Source organism: Electrona antarctica (genome assembly GCF_951216825.1).
Source record: "Electrona antarctica genome assembly, chromosome: 3".
Taxonomy (NCBI): Eukaryota; Metazoa; Chordata; class Actinopteri; order Myctophiformes; family Myctophidae; genus Electrona; species Electrona antarctica.
In genome coordinates, this window is record NC_136808.1 from 7,068,577 (window position 1) to 7,078,822 (window position 10,246).

The 10,246-nt window shown below is 42.5% G+C and overlaps 1 protein-coding gene across 2 annotated transcripts in view; it reads right to left on the reverse strand.

Moving 5' to 3' along the window:
- kifc3 (kinesin family member C3) overlaps positions 1-9,784 on the reverse strand; it is an 83,478-nt gene extending 73,694 nt beyond the window's left edge. For both annotated transcript variants that reach the window (XM_079497939.1, XM_079497938.1), the window contains exon 1: positions 9,566-9,784. The gene's annotated coding sequence lies outside the window, so the exon portion shown is untranslated. The remainder of the gene's footprint in view (positions 1-9,565) is intronic.
- Between the last annotated feature and the right edge of the window lie 462 nt (positions 9,785-10,246).

Here is a 10,246-nt window from a genome sequence, read left to right on the forward strand (position 1 = left end):
CAAGAGGGACAGTCACAACAGAGGAGGGAGAGACTGACGCACGCACAGACTGTAGAGGGGGATGGAGAGAAACTGAATGTGAGACTTGAGAGAGGGAAAGAGACAGAGTAAAGTTAAAGTAAGTAAGTACATTTTATTTATATAGCACCCCTCACAGAGAGATCTCACAAAGTGTGAGATCACAGTGAGAAAGAGCAAAACAGGGGATGAAACAGAAAGAATACTGTATAATTTGACTAAAAAAAAATAAACAATAATACACACATCGAAAAAATGAAATCATGAACCATCAACAAAGGTTTTAAGACTTTTCTTAAAAATGTCAGCTGAGGGACAGAAAGAGGGTTTGAGAGAGAGAGAACGCAAGATTGAGCAAGAGAGGGACGCCACAGGTCGGCTAAACCGTAATAAGAGTGTCAAATCCAGCAGAATGGATGGCGGGAGAGAGGAAAGATGGAGCGAGTCAGGTACAGTATGGTGACATACACACACACACCCCCACAGCTGGAAGAGTGGACAGTTTAGCAGAACAGGCTGTAAAAGCCCATAATAATCCCCTGTCCTGTGACTCCTGTCCTCCCAAAACAGCACTGCACTGCACACACCCATTTAACCCATTTAGGCCTGAAAAATGGCTTCTAAATCCTAATAGTTTTCTGAAAAAGAAAACCTTTTTCATGTCAAGGACCCCCAGAATTGTCTGAATATGGCTGCGGACCCCAATCTGAAAATATGTTGTTCCAGGGACCTCCCAGAAGGAAAGATTTGAGTTAAAAACGTTTGTTCTGGGAAAAAAAGAAAAAATCCAAATTTGCGCCACATTTCCACGATTTTTAAAAAATAGCTTGTAGATCGGCTATTTTTCAATAGATAAATTATAACAATGTTTAAAACACCAAAAGGGGTTCCCGCCTAAAATGGGTTAATCTGTCTCATCTGGGCTTTTTTTAGGCTGGACAAAATTACAGAGTGCCCCAGCAGGATGGAACGGAAAGGAAAGCGCGTGCACGCACACACGCACACACACACACACACACGTGGATGAACAAGGAGCTAGGTTGAAGTGAACTCTGCCGCCGACGGCCAACACGACAGTGACATCACCACTGGGGCGAGGGCCCGGGGAGGGAGAGAGAGAGAGAGAGGGAGACTCACAGGAAGAGGCGGACAGAGTGAAAAGAGCCACTACTGTCTCCTCCCCTTCTTCCTGTGTTCTTCTTGCCTCTGGATCTCCGGGAAAAGCACGTTTGTGTGTGTGTGTGTGTGTGTGTGTGTGTGTGTGTGTGTGTGTGTGTGTGTGTGTGTGTGTGTGTGTGTGTGTGTGTGTGTGTGTGTGTCCTCCCCAACCAGGACACTGTACGCCTCTGCAAGGTTGTTCTAAACATGAAGGACATTTTAGCTTAGATACAATTCCCTACTTAATCCATTTTGGGCAGGAACCACTTTGTGTTTTAAGCGTTATACTTTAGCTATTGAAAAATAGCAGATCTACAAGCTCATGGCGCGCCACCAAGTGGCGCGCTACGAGCTTGTAGGTCTGCTATTTTTGAAAAGTTGTGAAAATGTGGTGCAAATCTTTGAATATATATTTCAGAGCGAACATTTTTAACTACAATATTGGCTTCTGGGGGGTCCCTGGAACTACATATTTTGAGATGGGGGTCCGTGGCCCAATAGAGATAATTCTGGGGGTCCTTGACGTGAAAAAGGTTGAGCACAACTGACATAGAAACATGGGTTTTTCAGGAAACTATTAGGATTTAGAAGCCTTTTTTTTAATCGACATCAGTCCAAAATGGTAACAGACGGTTAATAATGATAATAGTAATTAACTAAATGACAATATGACGCATGTATCACTGCATGTTCCACTATACCTGCCTCTTAAAACGAAGAGTTAAAAACTGATAATAATAAACTTCAATGTCTTTTGCGGTGACTGCAATTATAGGAATGAATGGGACTTAGAACTAGATTAACAATCAACACAGTCGTAAAATACTTAATATGCAACAGGGATAGGAAAGATTTATTTATGGGCTTTCTCCGTCTGTGGAAACCACAACACGCCTGCTGTGCTCTATAGCAGGCACTGAAACACACAGTCAGCTTAACCCGTTTTGTGTGGGAACCCCTTTTTGGTGTTTTACGCATTGTTATACTTTAGCTACTGAAAAATAGCAGATCTACAAGCTCATAGCGCGGCACCGAGTGCCGCGCTACGAGCTTGTAGGTCTGCTATTTTTGAAAAATCGTGAAAATTCGGCACGAATCTTTGAATATATATTCTTTCAGAGCGAACGTTGTTAACTCAAATCTTTGCTTCTGAGGGGTTCCTGGAATAACATATTTTCAGATGGGGGTCGGTGGCCAATACATATCTTTGACATCTTTTGTTTTATTCTTATTGTATTATTTTACTGATATTATTATCTGTAAAGCACTTTGTAAACTTGTTTTTGGAAAGGTGCTATATAAATAAAGTTGTTATTATTATATATTTTTGGGGTCCTTGACATGAAATATTGAGCACCGCTGATACAGAAACATGAGGTATTTCAGAAAGCTGTAGGATTTAGAAGACATTTGTAGAATTGTCCTCAGGTCAAAATGGGTTAAATTAAACTTAGAATAGGCTACAGATAGGCAAAAATAATTAGGTAAGTAGGAGATACATTTTGAGGGGGAAAAGAAGAATATAAGAGAAAGCTAGCAAAAGGCTGACAGTGAAAACATACTGGAACACTGAAATATACATACATAAATGGAAAACCACGTAACTAAAAAAAAATACTAGAATGAGTCTTGAGTGCAAATTTTGTAAGGCACATGTGGAAAAAGTATCAAGGGATGTTGCAAGAGACACACACACACACAGGCTGGTGTCTCCATCAAAAACCACAGGCTAGACTCTGTAGTGATCTAGACGTGAACAAGTTGATGCTGAGGATTATCCAGTTACTGCAAGTTGCTAAAGACACAGCACAGAAAGACACACAGGTGTACACATACATAAGGAAACTACAGTACTGTATATAGAGAATCAATAGGAGAGCTGTTATTAAGGGGCTTCAGATCAGACCTACTAAGCCAGAGGTTATCTAGGACATATTTCTTTTGAAGATTATTTTGAAAATTGCAGTTCTACAAGCTCACACTGAGACATATTGCGGCACGTTGTGAGCTTGTAAGCCATTTTCAAATAACAATGTTTACACTATACAGGGTTAAAGACAAGTGGGTAAAAAGATTTGTGATGCGTATATTAATACATTCTGCTGGAGACCCCCTGGAAACCACTTTCAGAACCACTGCACTGAGCAAACGGTTTGTTGTGTGTTGACGTGTATGCGTGTCAAATTACAAGAACGCCTACATTGCCTAGCAGAAGTTAAACATCTCCCTTCTTCACCAGACATTCAATTCATCAGTTATGTGAAGCTTAATGTTACATAGAAGAAACTATGCATGTGAAATCCTGAGTATATCTATGAATGTCAAATGGATCTTTTTTTTTGGCATACTGTACACATCAAGCCTACAGAATGGCTGGGCAACGTTGAAGCCACCATCCCTCCTGGTCAAAGGTGGTACTGCAGGCCCAGGTTACATTTATGAATGAACCGTGACGTAGGACGTGACGTAGAGGTACCACAAGATTATCATCTTCACAGTATTGTATTTGGCAAACTAATAGTTTACCCTAATTAGCTTGATTGATAACGTTAACTTTGCTTATTAACCTATTCTGTAGAAATCAAATTTTGTCAGTGAAGCTATATTCACTGGGGTCGCGACCCCAAATTATTTTGGGGGGGGTCCCCAAACTATTAAAAGGTTTAATGTTTGTCTTTAGTTCAATGTTTGTGTTGTAAACGCATTGACAATGAAGGGAAAATGTACGTCATAATGTCTCTTTATTGTTAATAGCGTTTAATGTTTGTGTTAGCACCGTTTGTTTTACATCATCATTACATCACCTAATCAACATGAGTTAGACTAATATATTAGCGCCCCTCACTTCACACGGGTGTGATTTTTTTGCAACGGAATGGCTGGAAAATGGAAATTAAGAGTTTACATAGTACACATAGTGCATGCATAAACTTTCCTTAATGATTATATCTGGTTTCAGTATTCATTTATGATATATATTCTCTACTATTAAGGTTATTTTTGCAGTCAGTTTGTATTGGTGGTGGGGAGGGGGGCGTGGCAGGGGGCGCGAGACATGGCCAAAGCATTTCGGGGGGGTCCCCAGCCAAGAACGTTGAGAACCCCTGGTCTAGATTGTCTGTTCTCGCTCAGATGATTTAGGGCTGCAGTCAGACTGTCACTGTTTAGGCGTACGTAGTACGTTCAACACCATCTCTGCTGTTCCAGTGCTGTTAACAGCACTTCAGTATCAAAGCTTAACCCATTTAGATCTGCAGCAGATTCTAAATCCTAAAGGTTTTCTGAAAAACCCGTTTCTGTCAGTGGTTTTCAAACTATTTCATGTCAAGGACCCCCAAAAATTATATGTAATTGGCCGCCGACCCCCATCTGAAAATATGTTGTTCCAGGGACACCCCAGAAGCAAAGACTTTAGTTAAAAATGTTTGCTGTGAAAGAATATAATATGTTCAAAAATGTACACGTGTTCACGATTTTTAAAAAAAAATGCAGATCTACAAGCTCGTAGCGCGGCACTCGGTGCCGCGCTATGAGCTTGTAGATCTGCAATTTTTCAACAGCAGAGGGGTTCCCGTCCAGATTGGGTTAAGACCCTCTCAGACAGTTTCTCAATGCGGGTGCAGCACATTGGAAAACTCAACGACTGTGAAACTACTGTACAAATGAGGATTCTTAATGGATGATGGATCAAAAGGTTGCCTTTTCCAGTTGGTTTAATTGGGAAGATTAGTCACAGCTGGCTTTGATTTTTAACATGCTGTGCCGTTGTTGCTGCTGCACTCGGATTGGCTTAAAATAAAATGTGTCTCATACAATCCATTAAAAAACCAGCTGTTACACTTTCTGCAAAAGCAACAAACTGCGAAAACAATAAGGGAAGTGGTTTCTGTAAAAAGCTACTGGCATGACTGAGAAACATGCAGGTCAATTCTTTCTCACCCCGATAAAAGTACAAAAAAAATCATAGCTTCAACCTGAATGAATAATTTAATATGTTAAAATTATCACAGTATCCAAGTCTGAGTATTAGACCACAGTGTGTGGCTGACTGACTAGACTACAGTTCCAGGTCGCCACCTGCTGGAAATAAAAGGAAACGCTGGAAGCCAACAGGGGCAATCTGGTTCCAATCAAAGAGCCTGTTGCATAACAACGCCATGTGTAGGAAGTCACAACAACATGCCATTCTATATGAGTGGTGGGAAAGTGTGGTCCACTCTCACCCCCCCCCCCCCCCCCCCCCCCCCTTTCATGTCATATCCAACAACACACAAGTTCAACAGGTCTGACTGACCGAGTGACCGTGCTGCACACAGACAGGAGCTGCAGCCGTTGTAAACAACAGATGGAAAAAAACAAAGAAAGACCTCACTTCAGCAAAATTGACAAACAAACACAGGACACTGTCTTATGGTCTATTTAAAAGAAAACACACACACACACACACACACACACTACGCAATACATTGTGCAAATGTACAAATGCTGCCTCTTCTTTCTGCTACCGACTTGCCCTTGTTGATAAATTAAGTTTTGCCTTTTTTAAGATGATATGAATGCCTATCTCTCAGCATAAGTCAGTGCCATGACTAACAGGGGTCACAGTGTTCCATGGGCTCACAAGCCACAGTCCATCCACTCATCTATGCTAGAGGGTATGTGTGCATAAAGTGAGTGGCAAATCGAGTGGCAAAGTGAGTTCAATGTTGTTTAACGTCGTTAAATGCAATCAGATAGGACTTTTCTGTTTGGATGTATGGGGCCGTCAAGGCCAGAGAGTAGTTTTTGCCACTCAGTGGGCGTTCCCACAAAACGTCCGGGTATGATTATGTCGTCACGCGCACACACTCTATACCAGGGGTTCTCAGCCCGTGGGTCGCGACCCCTCGGGGGGGGTCGCCAAATTATTTTGGAGGGTCCCCAAAGTTTGTTTTTTTTTCCACGATTTTTCAAAAATAGCAGACCTACAAGCTCGTAGCGCGCCACTCGGTGGCGCGCTATGAGCTTGTAGATCTGCTATTTTTCAATAGCTAAATTATATATATATAGCTTAAAACACCAAAAGGGGTTCCCGCCCCAAAATGGGTTAAGGTTATTGTAGCAGTCAATTTATATTGGGGGTCGGGAGGGGGCGGGGCGGGGGTCCCGAGACATTGCCAAAGCATTTCCGGGGGTCCCCGGCCAAAAACGTTGAGAACCCCTGCTCTATACTGTAGAGTGGACAACTCTCCTAAAATTGGTACCTGACAGACCAACATGGAACAATTTAATCAAATCACATCTAATCTAATAACAAGAGCAAATGATTAAATGTAATTTCTTCTCGAGAAGGCGGACTACCTCACTATCTCTTAATGTATTTTTCCATTGCCACTTGACTGAAGGTGGTAGTGCATATAACAATGGCAAAATGTACTTTTGTGGTAATGCAATTACACAAGTAAAGTAATTTTTAAATTACTTTGTTAATTGTTCACTTTTATGTTCACACACTGCAAGTCATTTCTATGGTTTTAAACTTAATTTTATGATATTATAATTTTCAGAGCAGTCAGACTTTGATAGGCCTCTTTGCACTGAAAAATAATGGAGCGATATTTCTCGGTCATTGGTGAAAACTTAATAACTTTGGTGTTAGCATTATGTTATGCTTTAGCTATTGAAAAATAGCAGATCTACAAGCTCATAGCGTGCCACCGAGTGGCGCACTACAAGCTTGTAGGTCTGCTATTTTTGAAAAATTGAAGAACGACTGACATAGAAACATAGCTTTTTCAGAAAACTGTCAGGATGTAGAAGACATTTTTAGAATCTGATCTCAGGTCAAAATGGGTTAAGAGCATAGAGGCACAGATAGCAGGCCAGTATCTCTCTGCTCATCTCCACTGGAACACATGCACCACTGTACAAGCTAACTTTAAGCTGACTTGACGGATGACATGAATAATATAATATTGTTGTCTTGACTCTGAAGTTAGACACATGGTCAAACAGTGGAGCATGACTGTGTTCTCCAGTGGAGAGTTCATGCTCGTGACTTTCCTCTGGAATGCTTTTCCCAGTGATGACGTGCGTGTGACAAACTGAGGAACAAAATGGAAAGAGTCTAGTGTCAAGTGTGTGAGTGTGAGTGTGAGTGTGAGTGTGAGTGTGAGTGTGAGTGTGTGTGTGTGTGTGTGTGTGCCTGTCTGTGTGTGTCTGAGCATACCAAAAGCATGACATGAATTGTCAGTCTATCCATCCTTGTGTTTTCATTATGTAATATCCTGTTGTGCTGTATCTGGGTCCAGACTCCCCCATGTGTTCTGTTCAGGGCAGGCATGTCAGCCGATTCTGTCCCTGCACTCATACCAAAGCAAATTCCATATATAAACCTAGGAATAAATAAAGTGTATCATTACAAGACCTGTGTGCGTGTGCGCGCGCGACGTGTGTCTGTCTGTCTGTCTCATGTCTTCAGACCCGACTTAGGCCTAACAAATAATAACAGGGAGGAGTGAAGGCAGGATATTCTCATTTGGTCATTCCTCCCCTCTTCTTCGAGGCGGAAAGACGCATTCAACCGAAAAACCCTCATGCCAGAAAAGTCAAGAGATTTATTTATAGGATCCCGTTTCTTCTCTGTTGGCCAGTAATTCCAGACACACCCTGCAGCAGGCGTTCCGCCACATCCCTTTGAACCGCTCGCATGTGCTGCTGTTAACGATTATAATCTGGTTGAACCAGAATCCCACAGAGACAAGCAAAAAGGAATAAAGAATAAATAAAGGAATAATAAGTAAAAAAATATGTGCATGCATCGACGGCAGAGCGCATGTTGTACTACTGGCTGGGCGTTAGAGAGTTGTCTCTTAACGGGTGCTATATTCCCATCTTTCCTGGGAATTCCACTAAGTTTGTGCAGGAGCAGCTGCTCCTAACAGAGCTCTAGACCAGGGGTTCTCAACGTTTTTGGCCGGGGAGCCCCGGAAATGCTTTGGCAATGTCTCGGGACCCCCGCCCCGCCCCCTCCCGACCCCCAATATAAATTGACTGCTACAATAACCTTAACCCATTTTGGGCGGGAACCCCTTTTGGTGTTTTAAGCATTATGTTATAATTTAGCTATTGAAAAATATTTTTGAAAAATCGTGAAAAAAAAAAAGAGGGGTCGCGACCCACGGGTTGAGAACCCCTGCTCTAGACCACAGCTACTGCAGTCAGTGTGGTTTTCAACCAGTGGTCCTTGAGGGGGTAACTTCCAGGTGGTCCCCAGCAAAATGATGGAGAGTTGGTAACAAAATGGACCCTTGTTAGATCTTTAACTCTTGAGAGTGTATCATATTATGCTGTTAAACATAAGCAGCATTAATACTTAATTTACAAGACGGAAGTCTACATAATTAGAGAATGTAGAATATTTGTTATTTTGATCAATGTTTTCCTGTTGTCTCTCCGAATTTGTGCCATCAATATAGCATGGAATTGTGGACCAAATCGTATCTACAAAACAACAAACAACATTTTTTTTAATTGGGCCCGAGAGCCTAAAATCTCATCAAATGGTGGTCCAACCATGGCTCAAATACAGACTAAATAATGGGCCTTGATGTGAAAGGGAAAGGGTTTGAAAACGACTGAGCTAATGTTGTTGCAAAAGAATTGCCTGTCAGAGTTTTGTGACTGCAGGGAGTCGCAACTGAACTACTGCAAGGTGAACCCGCTGTTGTGTCCAGCTGACTGTCCACTAGTGTCCACCACTGACCAGTGACACCAGTATGACCACTGCCGCTTCTGAAATGAAAATGCTGAGAAAGGGAAGCGCTTTCTGTTGGGAACGGAACGGTCGGTGTTTTTTGGACAGATGGAAACTGCTCGACTGGTGGGTGAGCAACAGCAGCAAGGACACAAAGGTGGTGATGATGATGATGGTGGGGTGCAATGTTGGGACTGGGAGGCTGCACTGGTCTGGGTTTATGACAGCTAGGGCTCCATACCGTGGGCACGCACGCACACACAAAGTCACACACGCGCGCGCGCGCACACACACACACACACACACACACACACACACACACACACACACACACACACACACACACACACACACACACACACACACACACACACACACACAGCGACTGTACGACCACACGCAACTTTGCACGCGGCTACATTAGCAAGACTAATACAAACAACACAACAACTCGATCATATTAAACAATTATGTTCGATTCGCGATCGAAAAGGATGTAAAATTGTAAAGCATGTGTGTCGGCTGGAGTAAATATGCCACGGACACATGCAGTTACGCCGCAATTAAATAACGTGATAATATAATATATTGTGTAAATCAAACTGTATAAAACCGTATTATTATCGGTAGTAGTAGTACTCCTCGGTCCCTTACCTCGGGTCCAAGGCGCAACACCACCCCGACCTCTTCACCGCAGTCTCTCCTCTCCGTCAAAGTTAAAGTATTCCGAGTTTCCGACAGTTTGAAGTACTATGAACGAAACACGCCAGTTTATGAAGAAGGTATCGAACTTGACTGAACTTTGCAGGCTCTCTACATTACAAGGTTTCCATGAATTATGTTTTTGAGACTCCACTACTAGTGCTCACTGAGAGTCACTGACGGAGTTTGACCAGCTGAGCTGATGGTTGAAGACTGTGGCATCTACATCCCATAGTCTGGAGGTCTACCACGCTGTGATTGGCTAGCTGATGGTTGAAGACTGTGGCATCTACATCCCATAGTCTGGATGTCTGGCACGCTGGGATTGGGCTAGAGCTGAGCTGACGGTTGAAGACTGTGGCATCTACATCCCATAGTCTGGAGGTTTGCCACGCTGTGATTGGCTAGAGCTGATCTGATGGTTGAAGACTGTGGATCTACATCCCATAGTCTGGGATGTCTGTCACGCTGTGATTGGCCAGTTAGTTGCAGCGGTGGGCGGAAAAAGTACTGAATTTATTTTTACAGTATAAAAAGTACAACATAACATATAAAAGAGCAGATACATAAGCTCACAATGTGTCGCACTGTGAGCTGTAGATCGGATATTTTCAAATGGCCAAAATGTATATA